Source organism: Aquarana catesbeiana, linkage group LG03 (genome assembly GCF_042186555.1).
Source record: "Aquarana catesbeiana isolate 2022-GZ linkage group LG03, ASM4218655v1, whole genome shotgun sequence".
Lineage (NCBI taxonomy): Eukaryota > Metazoa > Chordata > Amphibia > Anura > Ranidae > Aquarana > Aquarana catesbeiana.
In genome coordinates this window covers 714,978,546-714,994,114 of record NC_133326.1, presented here as the reverse complement: position 1 = coordinate 714,994,114, position 15,569 = coordinate 714,978,546, and positions in this window count along the sequence as shown.

Here is a 15,569-nt window from a genome sequence, read left to right as displayed (position 1 = left end):
CCTACTGCAAATCATGAAACCCGACACCCCTCCGATATATAGGGGGGGACCCCGATATACAAGGAGGCCATTTTGTATTGTCATGGCGGCCAAACACATCGCCATGGAGTCGGGACCCTGATATATGAAGGGAGGAGAGGGTACAAAGGGGCCCCAATACACAAGGAGGCCATTTTGTAATGTCACAGACACCAAAAACACGGTCATGGGCTACTTTTTGTCTGTCTCGCGTCAAAAATGGCTGTTCCGTTTATAACGTGATAATTATGTGCTTGAGAGAGCAAACTATCTCCTTCCACACAAGCCTCAGACAGGAGCCAGGGAAAAAGGGCAACATCACCCCAAATATCACTGAGAAAGGGGTGCCATCACCCCAAATATCACTGAGACTGAGGTGAACCATTGTACTCACCTATCACCCCAAATATAACTCTGAAAGAGGGGTGCCATCACCCCAAATATCACTGAGACCGAGGTGAACCATTGTACTCACCTATCACCCCAAATATACCCCTGAAAGAGGGATGCTATCACCCCAAATATGACTGAGGTGAACCATTGTACTCACCTATCACCCCAAATATAACTCCGGAAGAGGGATGCCATCACCCCATATAAAACTAAGAATTAGGTGCACCATTGTACTCACCTATCACCCTAAAGAACGAGAGCTATCACCCCAAATATCACTGAGACGGAGGTGAACCATTGTACTCACCTATCACCCCAAATATACCCCTGAAAGAGGGGTACCTTCACCCCAAATATCACTGAGACTGAGGTGAACCATTGTACTCACCTATCACCCCAAATATAACTCTGAAAGAGGGATGCCATCACCCCAAATATCACTGAGACTGAGGTGAACCATTGTACTCACCTATCACCCCAAATATACCCCTGAAAGAGGGGTGCCATCAAACCAAATATCACTGAGACTGAGGTGAACCATTGTACTCACCTATCACCCCAAATATAACTCCAAAAGAGGGGTGCCATCACCCCAAATATCACTGAGACTGAGGTGAACCATTGTACTTACCCATCACCCCAAATATACCCCTGAAAGAGCGGTGCCATCACCCCAAATATCACTGAGACTGAGGTGAACCATTGTACTCACCTATCACCCCAAATATAACTCCAAAAGAGGGATGCCATCACCCCATATAAAACTAAGAATTGAGTGCACCATTGTACTCACCTATCACCCCAAACATAACTCCGAAAGAGGGGTGCCATCACCCCAAATATCACTGAGACTGAGGTGAACCATTGTACTCACCTATCACCCCAAATATAACTCAGAAAGAGGGGTGCCATCACCCCATATACAGTATCTCACAAAAGTGAGTACACCCCTCACATTTTTGTAAATATTTTCTTCTATCTTTTCATGTGACAACACTGAAGAAATGACACTTTGCTACAATGTAAAGTAGTGAGTGTACAGCTTGTATAACAGTGTAAATTTGCTGTCCCCTCAAAATAACTCAACACACAGCCATTAATGTCTAAACCGCTGGCAACAAAAGTGTGTACACCCCTAAGTGAAAATGTCCAAATTGGGCTCAATTAGCCATTTTCCCTCCTCAGTGTCATTTGACTCGTTAGTGTTACAAGGTCTCAGGTGTGAATGGGGAGCAGGTGTGTTAAATTTGGTGTTATTGCTCTCACTCTCTGGTACTGGTCACTCTATGTTGGGGTGTATGTGGACTTTATGTTGGGGTGTACGTGGACTTTATGTTGGGGTGTACGTGGACTCATTGTTGGGATGTACGTGGACTCATAGTTGGGATGTACGTGGACTCATAGTTGGGATGTACGTGGACTCATAGTTGGGATGTACGTGGACTCATAGTTGGGATGTACGTGGACTCATAGTTGGGATGTACGTGGACTCATAGTTGGGATGTACGTGGACTCATAGTTGGGATGTACGTGGACTCATAGTTGGGATGTTCGTGGACCCTATGTTGGGGTGTACGTGGACTCATTGTTGGGATGTACGTGGACTCATTGTTGAGATGTACGTGGACTCATTGTTGAGATGTACGTGGACTCTATTTTGGGATGTACGTGGACTCTATGTTGGGGTGTACGTGGACTCATTAGTGTTACAAGTGTCTCATACTGGTCACTCTATGTTGGGGTGTACGTGGACTCATTGTTGGGATGTACGTGGACTCTATGTTGGGGTGTACATGGACTCATTAGTGTTACAAGTGTCTCATACTGGTCACTCTATGTTGGGGTGTACGTGGATGCTATGTTGGGGTGTACGTGGATGCTATGTTGGGGTGTACGTGGATGCTATGTTGGGGTGTACGTGGACTCATTGTTGGGGTGTACGTGGACTCTACGTTGAGGTGTACGTGGACTCTACGTTGAGGTGTACGTGGACTCTACGTTGAGGTGTACGTGGACTCATTAGTGTTACAAGTGTCTCATACTGGTCACTCTATGTTGGGGTGTACGTGGATGCTATGTTGGGGTGTACGTGGACTCATTGTTGGAATGTACGTGGGCTCTATGTTGGGGTGTACATGGACTCTATGTTGAGGTGTACATGGACTCAGAGTCCATGTACACCCCACCATAGAGTCCATGTACGTGGACACTATGTTGGGGTGTACATAGACTTTTTAACTTAAGGCAGCCCATTCACTTGAATGGGCTAGCATTCACAATGCAAGTGTACTGTAGGTGTGTGTCTTTAGTGCAATGGGTTTCATTGAAAATGAATGTCACATGTTACCTGTATTGCTACAATAATTGTTGTGTAAATACAGTCACTGGAGGTGTCACAATAGTTGATTCCCCCCTGCTGTTACCAGGTGGCTGGCCATTGTACAAATCCATTACAATCCCAATAGCTGAGCCCCTCCTGTGATCGGCCATTGTAAAGATACATTACAATATGTAGAGCAACAATTCTTTTTTTCAGATCTTCAAAGAGTTCTTTGCCATGAGGTGACATGTTGATCTACATAAAGATGGCCTAGGCTCTAAAAAGATTGCCAAGACCCTGAAACTGAGTTGCAGCACGGTGGCCAGCTATTGGGATTGTAATGGATTTGTACAATGGCCAGCCACCTGGTAACAGCAGGGGGGAATCAGCTATTGTGACACCTCCAGTGACTGTATTTACACTACAATTATTGTGGTAATACAGGTAACATGTTGTAACATTCATTTTCAATGAAACCCATTGCACTAAAGACACACACCTACAGTATACTTGCATTGTGAATGCTAGCCAATTCAAGTGAATGGGCTGCCTTAAGTTAAAAAGTCCATGTACACTCCAACATAGAGTCCATGTACACCCCAACCATGAGTCCATGTACACCCCAACCATGAGTCCATGTACACCCCAACCATGAGTCCATGTACACCCCAACCATGAGTCCACGTTCACCCCAACATAGAGTCCACATACACCCCAACAGAGTCCACATACACCCCAACAGAGTCCACATACACCCCAACATAGAGTCCACATACACCCCAACATAGAGTCCACATACACCCCAACATAGAGTCCACATACACCCCAACATAGAGTCCACATACACCCCAACATAGAGTCCACATACACCCCAACATAGAGTCCACATACACCCCAACATAGAGGCTATGTACACCCCAACATAGAGTCCACGTACACCCCAACAACGAATGTCTCTCATGTGCTCCCATGCACCCTGTTAAATAACCAATTGAAAGTATTTGTTATATCTGTCTGATAACTGCAAGAAAGAAAAACACCTGTTGATCCTGCCAGAAGTCTTGTTAGCCGATTACTTCCTGTGCACTTATGTATTGTTCCCAGCTTTCTCTGTGGTCTACAGCAGTGGTATCCACACTGTGGCCCTTTGCCTGCTTCTATCCAGCCTTTGGGGAACTATTTTAATCCACTAATACCAACAATGGGACATAATTTCGCTCACGGACACCAATGAAGGGGCAGAATTCCTCCCAATGATGCTAACACTGGGGTCCAATAACAGAAATGATGGAGCACAATTCCTCCCTATGACACTAACACTGGGGTACAATTCCTTCCAATGAGGCCAACAAAGCGGTGCAATTCCTCCCTATAGCACCAACAATGGGGCCCAATGACACCAACAAACCAGCGCAATTCCTCCCAATGACACCAAAGATAGGGCACAATTTCCCCAATGATGCCAACAATAGGGCACAATTCCTCACAATGAAGCCAACAACGGGGCACATTTCCTCCCAATGACACCCAGATCAAAGATAGGGCACAATTTCCCCGATGACGCCAACAATGGGACACATTTCCTCCCAATGACGCCAACAATGGGGCACAATTCCTCCCAAGGACGCCAACAACGGGGCACATTTCCTCCCAATGATGCCCACAATGAGGCACAATTCCTCCCTATGACACCAACAACAGGGCCCAATGACACCAATGATGGGGCACAATTCCTCCCGACAGGGAGCTATTCCTCCCCCTGACACCAAATATGGGGCACATTGTTTATTCCCACTGACAACCTTTTCTACTCCCAATGGCCACAGTCTGGCCCCCCCTTAAGTCTGAAAGAAAGTAAACTGGCTCTCTGTTTAGAAAGTTTGGAGACCCCTGGTCTACAGAACAACACCGTTCTCTTACTATTATGGAGATAAGGAGAGGTGGGAAGGTGTTCTGTAGTCCTGCCCCAGGGTGCTGTTATGTGTTCAGGTAGCTGTCTACAGCTAACCCACATGCCCTTTCACCCACTTTTTCCTATGCCAGGTACCTATCCTCCTGCACTTCTCAAGTATCATTACCTCCTACTAATATTCTGACTCAACACCTGTCTGCCCCAGATACATGTATTATAATAATTACCCTTTACCAGCAGCCATTACCTCAGTACACCTTGTCACCAATAAAACGGTTATTGTGCTTTGTATTCCTTTTTTAATAAACAAAATGATTACATTAATTACCCGATAGGCCGCAAAAACTTGCCCCGTATAATGTGCGCATCACTCGGGTCCCTGTGCCTTCCAGTAGTGAGGAACGCGATTATATTTTTCCTTCTGATTTCACAGTTCTAAAACATTTTATTACCCACACTAGAGAATGTTAATATCACCCAAATGACTAACCATAATATAATGTTATAGCTTTATCCGGCTCCGTAAATCTGTTCGGTTATCCTCACCAACTGGCCAGACTAGAGGATGATACTGCAGGGTAACAGAGGGGTTCTCATGAGGTCCATGTTGTGGGCTTAAGCAGTAAATGGCCAATCTGTTTGCGGGCAATCACATATAATGCTTAAACTCCCCCCCCCCCCTCGGCCCTTATTATATTATATACCACTTGCTGGTGAATGACTTCTGACCATCAGGCTCACCATTATATGAACTCCTGAGTCCTGACTATGAGATCTATCACTATATGACCTCAAGTATGTGGACTCAAGACCATCAGATCTATCATTATTTGACCAAAACTATATAGACTCTTGAGCATCAGATCTACCACTGTATGACCAAAACTACACATACTACTGACCTTCAGATCTACAGTAATATTATGACCCAAACTATGTGGACTCCTGACCATCAGATCTACCATTGTATCACCAAAAATATGTGAACTCCTGCCCATCAGATCTACCAATATATGACTCAAACTACGTGGACTCCTGCCCATTAGATCTGCCATTATATGACCCAAACTACGTGGACTCCTGCCCATCAGATCTGCCATTATATGACTCAAACTACTTGGACCTATGACCATTAGATCTACCACTGTATGCCTAAAGGTGTGTGAACTGCTGACCATCATATCTATTAATATATGACCCAAACTACATGGACTCATGACTGTCTGATCTACCACTGTATGACCAAAGGTATTTGAACTCCTGACTCTCAGATCTATCATTATGTGACTCAAACTACGTGGACTACGTGACCATCAGACCCACTACTATATGACAAAAAGTGTGCTGACATCTGAGCATCAGGCCTAACATTATATGACCAAAAGTATGTGAACTCCTGACCATCAGATCTGTCACTATATGACCTAAAGTATGTGAACTGACTATCTGATCTACTGCTGTATGACAAAGTATGCAACCTCCTGACCATCATATCTACTATTATATGACCCAAACTACGTGAACTCATGACCATCAGATCTACCACTGTAAGACCAAAGGTGCGTGAACTCCTGCCCAGCAGATCTATCATTATATGACCCAAACTACATGGACTCATGACCATCAGACCCACTACTATATGACCAAAAGTATGTTGACGTCTGACCATAAGGTCTACCATTGTATGACCAAAAGTACAGTATCTCACAAAAGTGAGTACACCCCTCACATTTTTGTAAATATTTTATTCTATCTTTTCATGTGACAACACTGAAGAAATGACACTTTGCTACAATGTAAAGTAGTGAGTGTACGGCTTGTATAACAGTGTAAATTTGCTGTCCCCTCAAAATAACTCAACACAGTCATTAATGTCTAAACCGCTGGCAACAAAAGTGAGTACACCCCTAAGTGAAAATGTCCAAATTGGGCCCAATTAGCCATTTTCTCTCCCCGGTGTCATGTGACTCATTAGTGTTACAAGGTTTCAGGTGTGAATGGGGAGCAGCTGTGTTAAATTTGGTGTTATCGCTCTCTCTCTCATACTGGGAGTTCAACATGGCACCTCATGGTAAAGAACTCTCTGAGGAACTGAAAAAAAAGAATTGTTGCTCTACATAAAGATGGCCTAAGTTATAAGAAGATTGCCAAGACCCTGAAACTGAGCTGCAGCACAGTGGCCAAGACCATACAGCGGTTTAACAGGACAGGTTCCACTCAGAACAGGCCTCGCCATGATCGACCAAAGAAGTTGAGTGCACGTGCTCAGCATCGTATCCAGAGGTCGTCTTTCGGAAATAGAGGTATGAGTGCTGCCAGCATTGCTGCAGAGGTTGAAGGGGTGGGGGGTCAGCCTGTCAATGCTCAGACCATACATCGCACACTGCATCAAATTGGTCTGCAGGACTGTCGTCCCAGAAGGAAGCCTCTTCTAAAGATGATGCGCCCGCAAGCAGTTTGAAGACAAGCAGACTAAGGACATGGATTACTGGAACATTGTCCTGTGGTCTGAGACCAAGATAAACTTATTTGGTTCTGGTGGTGTCAAGCGTGTGTGGCGGCAACCAGACAAGTGTGTCTTTCCTACAGTCAAGCATGGTGGTGGGGGCGTCATGGTCTGGGGCTGCATGAGTGCTGCCAACACTGGGGAGCTACAGTTCATTGAGGGAACCATGAATGCCAATATTTACTGTGACATACTGAAGCAGAGCATGATCCCCTCTCTTCGGAGACTGGGCCGCAGGGCAGTATTCCAACATGATAACGACCCCAAACACACCAAGACGACCACTGCTTTGCTAAAGAAACTGAGGGTAAAGGTGATGGACTGGCCAAGCCTGTCTCCAGACCTAAACCCAATTGAGCATCTGTGGGGCATCCTCAAATGGAAGATGGAGGAGCGCAAAGTCTCTAACATCCGCCAGCTCCGTGATGTCTCCATGGAGGAGTGGAAGAGGACTCCAGTGGCAGCCTGTGAAGCTTTGGTGAACTCCATGCCCAAGGGGGTTAAGGCAGTGCTGGAGAATAATGGCGGCCACACAAAATATTGACACTTTGGGCCCAATTTGGACATTTTCACTTAGGGGACAGCAAATTTACACTGTCATACAAGCTGTACACTCACTACTTTACATTGTAGCAAAGTGTCATTTCTTCAGTGTTGTCACATGAAAAGATATAATAAAATATTTACAAAAATGTGAGGGGTTTACTCACTTTTGAGAGATACTATATGTGAACTCCTGACCATCAGATCTATCACTATATGACCTCAAGTATGTGAACGGACAATCTGATTTACTACTGTATGACTAAAAGCATGTAACCTCCTGACCATCAGATCAACTATTATATGACCCAAACTATGTGGACTCATGACCACCAGATCTACCACTGTATGACTACAAGTATGTGAACTCCTGACCATCAGACCCACCACTGTATGTTGATGTCTGATCATCAGACCTACCAATATACGCCCAAAAGTATGTGAACTCTTGACCATCAGACCTATCACTATGCAACCAAAAGTATGTGAACTCCTGACCACCAGACTTACAACTAAACCTAAAAAGTATGTGAACTCCTAACCATCAGGCCTACCACTATACAATCAAAAGAATGTGAATGCCTGACCATCAGATCTACAATTATATGACTAAAACCACATGTACTTCCGACCGTCAGATACTACCATTGTGACCCAAACTATATAGACTCCAGACCTAGATTTCCCTCTAAATTATTTTGTTCAGGGGTTTCCAGTGAAGGATACTGTTAATACAACATACAAAGACATTGTAGACAATTGTGCTCTTCCAACCTTGTGGTAACAATTTGGTGAAGACCCTTTTGTGTTCCAACATGACTGCCCCTGTTTACAAAGCAAGCTTCATAAAGACATGGTTTGACCAGTTTGATGTGGAGAAACGCAAGTGTCCTGCACAGAGCCCGGACTTCAACCCTATTGAACTGGAATGCCAATTGCGAGCAAGGTCTTCTCGTTTTACACTGTGTTCCTCCACACCTGCCCATCAGACTTAGTACTATATGACCAAAAGCATAAAGACCTCCTCCAAATGATTGCGTTTAGGCATTTCAAGTGAAGGATACAATTGAGCTCTTTCAACTTTGTGGTAAGAGTTTGCGGAAGTCCCTTTTCTGTTTTAGCATGGCTGTGCCCCTGTGTACAAAGCCAGCTCAATTAAGACATGGTTTGACCAGTTTGGAGTAGTTGAGCTTGGGGACCCTGTACAAAGCCCTCAAACCTTCTGAACCAAAATGCCATCTAAGAGCCAGGTCTTCTGTTAAACAAAGGTTCTCTCTTGGCTAACTGAACACAAATTCCCACACACTTTAAATGTTTGTGGCCAACTCCACCTGGTTTGACCAGTTTGGTGTGGAGGAACTCGAGTGGTCTGCACAGCGCTCTGACCTCAACCCTACTAAAAAAAACGTTTGGGATGAATTGGAAAACTGATCGTGAGCTAGGCCTTATCAGTATCTGTTTGGCATAAATTCCCACAGACACTCCAAAATCTTGTGGAACGTCTTCTCAGAAGAGTGTGGGCTGTTGTAGCTGTAAATGGGGTCCAGCTCCATATTAATAGCCATGGTATTGGAATGGGATGCCCAACAAGCACCTATAGGTACGATAGTTAGGTGTCCACCAACGTTGAGCCATGCAGTGGATTTCGATCTGGAAGGATCCCCCCCCCCAGGATGGGCAACCCGGTTTTGGCCACATTTACACATTTGAAGATGGTACAGCATAGGCTGGGTACGGACGGGGCCTTAAGCAGTTACCTGGGTTGTACTGTTGGTTGTTCATGGTTACATATCCGAAAAGGAACGCCAATGCAGGCCAACAACAAAAGTTTGGCCATATCATGTAGACCAGTGGTTCTCAACCTCAGTCCTCAAGTACCCCCAACAGACCATGTTTTCGCAATTCCTCTTAGATAAAATAGCTGTCCAAAATACCAAGCCATTGACTCCGATTTAAAGCACCTGTGCAAGATACAGGAAAACCTGCAAACATGGCCTGTTGGGGGTACTTGAAGACAGAGGTTGCAAACCACTGATGTAGATGAACAGTTCCCATGAACAGAAGACCAGTGTAAAAGGTGAAACACCTGCCAAAACTTTTTTTTGGACAAGTTTAGATTTTTATTCCCCTCTCTTTAGGGGAGACTTCCCCCTTTCCATTCCAGTCACCAGGACAGATCTTTTACAACGTGAACATAGACCTTAGCAAATACCTGAATCTATCCCTTAATAGCTCAGGCCAAATGTTCAACTTTAAAACTGAACTCTAAAATAAGCCAATACGGTCTAAAACACAGGAGTCTTGTGTATTATTCCTTAAATCTTGGGTGAGCTTTGTGTATTTATGGCAGAGCTGTGCAGTAATCCAATGTGAGACTTTGCCTCTGTGCAGGAGACCGCTCACTGCTGCTCTCTCTCCTTGTGCAGCATGACTGGTCTTGTCTCCGCCCCCTCCTGTAGTTTTCTGCACTCAGCCTGTAGTGGGTGGCGCCTGCTGGGCCCCTCCCACAGCTCTGCTGTATCTCCCTGTTCAGGGGGACTGGTCTTGTTTCCGCCCCATCCTGTAGTTTTCTGCAGGCAGCCTGTAGTGGGTGGAGCCTGCTGGCCCCGCCCACAGCTCTGCTTGCGCAGGGGGTCTGGTCTTGTCTCCGCCCCCTCCTGTCATTTTCTGCAGGCAGCCTCTAGTGCAGGGATATGCAATTAGTGGACCTCCAGCTGTTGCAGAACTACTAGTCCCATGAGGCATAGCAAGACTCTGACAGCCACAAGCATGTCACCCAGAGGCAGAGCATGATGGGACTTGTAGTTTTGCAACAGCGGGAGATCCACTTGCATATCCCTGCTCTAGTGGTTGTAGCCTGCTGAGCCCCTCCCACAGCTATGCTGTCTCTCCTTGCGCAGGGTGACTGGTCTTGTCTCCGCCCTCCTGTAGTTTTTTGTAGTTTTGCCAAGACAAGACTGGGAAGTGATACGGGGGGGGGGGGCACCACCATCATTGCTCCTATTACAAGCTGCGTCAGCATAACTACCTTCAATTAACCACTTGTACCCCCCAGGGCAATTCTTACCTCTCTCTCATGTAAAAATCAGTATTTTTTTTTTGTTGTTATTTAGACCCCCCAAACATTGTTTTTTTTTGTTTTTTTTAAGCAGAGACCCTTGAGAATGAAATGGTAGGTGTTGCAAATTTTTTTTTTTTACGCCACACAATATTTGTGACGTAAAAGCACAATTTTTGGGGGAAAAAAATACACTTTATTGAAATATAATAACCAATTTTTGGTAAAATATAAAAGGATGATGCTACGGCAAGTAAATAGATACCAAACATGTCATTTAAAATTGTGCACACCTCCTGGAATGGCAACAAAACTACGGTACATTAAATCCATAGGGGAAAGTCTGTGCAGGTTACCAGTTTAGAGTTACACAGGAGATCCGGTGCTAGAATTATTGCTCTCACTCTGACATTTGCGGTGATACCGCACTTGTGTGGAGTGAACACTGTTCACATATGCGTGTGGGACCTACGGGGGGAGGGGCTTAGGGGAGCACTTTACATTTTTTTGTTTTATTACATTTTTTTTTACACTGAAACATAATTATTGTTTTTTTTTTTGGATCAACTTTATTGCTGTTACAAGGGATGAACAGCATCCCTTGCGACAGCATGGGAGAGATGTGGGGTCTACTAGACCCCACATCTCTCTTCTGGCCTTCAAAAGCATCTGAATAAACAGATCGGTTTGATCAGATGCCGTAACGATTTTGCAAATAAACCGAAACTCAGTTTCTGATGGCAGAGAAAGAGAAATTGGGGGGGGGGGGGGGGAACCTCAGTTCCTTTCATTCTTCTCACTGTATGGGATCAGACCGGGCTCCCCAATGGGACGGGAAAGCTGGGAGAAGCAGGGCCTTTAAAAGTGATCCAGCGGCTATATAGCCCCTCAGATCACTTTTACTAGAAAAAAATAATTAAATCGCCAGCTGAAAGAGAAAAAAAAAAAAAAAAACAAACAAAACATACCAGGATCACAGTTTTAGCTTTAACTATGATCCTGGTATATCCACCTCAATACAAGGCTGTGTGTGTGTGTGTGTATATATATATACACACACACACACACACACATACATATACACATACATATACACACATACACACACACATACATATACACATACATATACACATACATATACACACATACACACACACACACACACACACACATACATATACACATACATATACACACATACACACACACACACAGTGGTATTGAGGTGGTTAGCCACTTCCCACCCACCTCATAGCAGTTTTACTGTTAGAGTGCGGCTCTCCTGTGCAAAATCTTGTATATATACGCAATTCTGCACTTCCACCTGCAGAGGGCGTGCACGCATCGCCGGCGGGCAGCTTCTGCTGTGAACATTCACAGCAGAAGCCGATCTGCGGGTGTCGGGCACCCGATGTCCTCCGGCACCCGCTGATCGTCAGTGATACACACGGGAATGGTGATCTACCTGTGCAAGCAAGGCAGATTGCCATTCTGACAGGGGGGGGGGGGGGGGGATGTATTCTGTTTCTCTGCAAAGCAGGGACTAGAATCCATCTCTTCCCCTAGTAAAAGCAGCACAGTGTACACCGAAACACTGGCTAGGCACAAATTTAACAGTTTGATCGCCCCTGATGTTTAACCCCTTCCCAGCCAGTGTCATTAGTACAGTGAATAATTTTAGCGCAGATCACTGTATTAGCGTCACTGGTCCCCAAAAGTGTCAAAAGTGTCAGTTAGTGTCCGACGCAATATCACAGTCCCGCTATAGGTCGCATATTGCCGCCATTACTAGTATATAAAAAAAAAATATAATAATAATTATAAATATATAAATTCCATAAATATATCCCATAGTTTGTAGACACTATAATGTTCACGTAAACCAATCAATACACGCATATTGGGATTTTTTTTTTCTTTTTTTTTACCAAAAACATGTAGCAAAATACATATTAGCCTAAATTTTTGAAGAAATTAGATTTTTTTTTTATTGTATATGTTTTATAGCAGAAAGTAAAAAAAAAAATAGTTTTTTTCCCAAAATTGCCGTTCTTTGTTTATAGCGCAAAAAAACCCCCCAAAAACTGCAGAGATGATCAAATACCACCAAAAGAAAGCTGAATTTGTGGGAGGGGATTACAAATCTTATTTGGGTACAGCGTCGCACAACTGCGCAATTGTCAAAGTAACGCAGTGTCGTATAGCAAAAAAAAAATGGCCTGGTCATTAAAGCGGACCTTCAGTAATTATTTCATATTTCCATCTATTAAATCTTCTGTCCTTGTTGTTGTTTTAACTTTGGATAGTAAAACATTTATTTTCTGCCAGCAAACACCTTCTACAGCCCACTTCATGTGTCTTGTCTGGTCATTATCCTAGGCTTATGACATCATGCACAGCTCTCTTGTGATAGTTTGCCAGGAAAGGAGGGGGGGGGGGGGTGAGTCATAAGAGGGCCAATGAGAGCTGCAGAGCTGGAGGTGTGCCTCTGTGTAAATCCAGGAAGTGAACAGTCAGCAGCTTCAGCTGCCCACAGTTAAAATGGTTGCAGCCAGACTCAGTGGAGGGAAATTTCTGCAGCATATTTGGCAAGTACAGAATCACAGTACAGTGGAACCTCGGATTGCGAGTAACGCGGTTAACAAGTGTTTCGCAACACGAGCCATTATTAAAAAAAATCCTGACTCGGTTTGCGAGCATGCGGTGTGCAGTACTGCATTTGGCCAGAGGTGCGGGGGCGCCGGTGACACTCAGAAACACTCCGTTCCCGAGTGCATCCGAGCGGTCTCCGAGTATTTCCGAGTGTCTCCGGCACCCCCCCACCTCTGGCCACATGCGGTATTGCATGTAATAGAAGTCAATGTGGAACTAATTATCTTCCTTTCCATTAACTTCTATAGGGAAACTCGCTTTGATATGCGAGTGCTTTGGATTACAAGCCTTCTCCTGGAACGGATTATGCTCGTAATCCAAGGTTCCACTGTATATATAAAATAATACGCAAAGTGGCTGGAGAGAAGCTTCAGAATGGCAAAGATGTTTTTATTACAAATTATGTGAGCAGACTGCAGTTCCTCTTTAACATGCAGCTATATACCCGTTTACAGAGCGACCGCTCGGCGCTCACGTGACCAGCCGTCTCTCTCCTATGACAGCTGCAGCGGGCGGGGCCGAGGATCTCCTCCCGACATCAGTCAGGAGGGGAGGAGGAGAGAGGCCGCCCCCCGTCAGCGGCAGCCGTCATGCGAGAGGGGAGAGAGCCGGTGGGTCACGTGAGCGCTGATCGGCGCTCTCTAAAACAGGTATATAGCTGCATTTTTGTTTTATAAAGGTCAAAGGGGGAAATTATATGAATCAATTGAGAGGATAATGTAGATTTAACCCTAAGTTGAACAGCAAGAGGGGAGGGGGACGGGCACAGAGCTGACAGGCAGGGTAGGGAGGGGGGAGAGGGGACAGAGGAGCTGCAGATGGCAGAAGCACGTAAACTAACCACGGTGTCAGGGCTCAGCAGCCATGATATACCGTGGTCAGTTTACAGGGGGGAGGGCAGGATCAGCCAGGTATTTCAGGTGATAGAAGGGGGCCAAATAACACAGCACAAGCACTGTCCTGTATATCAAGCTTTAACTACTTACGGACCGCATACGTCCTAACTTTGCAGAGGGAGCTAGGGGGCTAGCTGCCATAACCTCGACATCCTCTTCTTCAGCTGGCGGTCCGGTTTCCGATAATAGTGGTCTCTGCGGCGGATTCGCCTCAAGATCACTTTTATTTGCGGCGGGAGAGGGGCCACCCCCCCCCTCCCGCCACTCTCCAGTGCCCTCCGCCACTTTCCGGAGCTGTCGATAGCGGCGGAGGTGATCGCATCCTCCTCGGTGTTAAGTATGGAGACGAGTGAGGGGAAGATGGCCCCCACACCACTGCAGGCCAGAAGCGACGTCAAAACGTCACTTCCGCCCATAGCTCTTAAAAAGGACCTTTTTTTTTTTTTTAAATGACAAATCTTTTATTTTTTTTATTGCATTGTAGTGTAAATATGAGATGTGAGGTCTTTTTGATCCCAGATCTCATATTTAGGAGGATCTCTCATGCTTTTTTTCTATTACAAGGGATGTTTACATTTCTTGTAATAGGAATAAAAGTGACACAATTTTTTTTTTAAAGAACAGTGTAAAAATAAAAAAAAAAGATAAAACAAATAACAAATTTTTTTTTTTTTTTTTAAACGCGCCCAGTCCTGCCGAGCCTGCGTGCAGAAGCGAACACATACGTGAGTAGCGCCCACATATGAAAACGGTGTTCAAACCACACATGTGAGGTATCGCCGCGATCGGTAGAGCGAGAGCAATAATTCTAGTCCTAGACCTCTTCTAACTCAAAACTGGTAACCTGTAGAATTTTTTAATGGAGATTTTTAAGGGTAAAAGTTTGTCGCCATTCTACGAGCAGGCGCAATTTTGAAGCGTGACATGTTGGGTATCAATTTACTTGGCATAACATTATCTTTCACAATATAAAAAAGAAAAAATTGGCTAATTTAACTGTTGTCTTATTTTTTAATTAAAAAAAAAATTTTTCCAAAAAAAAAAAAAGTGCGCTTGTAAGACCGCTGCGCAAATACGGTGCGACAGAAAGTATTGCAACGACCGCCATTTTATTCTCTAGGGTGTTAGAGAAAAAAAAAAAAAAAAGTATAATATTTGGGGGGTTCTAAGTAATTTTTTAGCCAAGAAAAATTTGTTTTTAACTTGTAAACAACAAATCTCAAAAAGAGGCTCGGTCCTTAAGTGGTTAAAGTAACAGGGTCTTTATT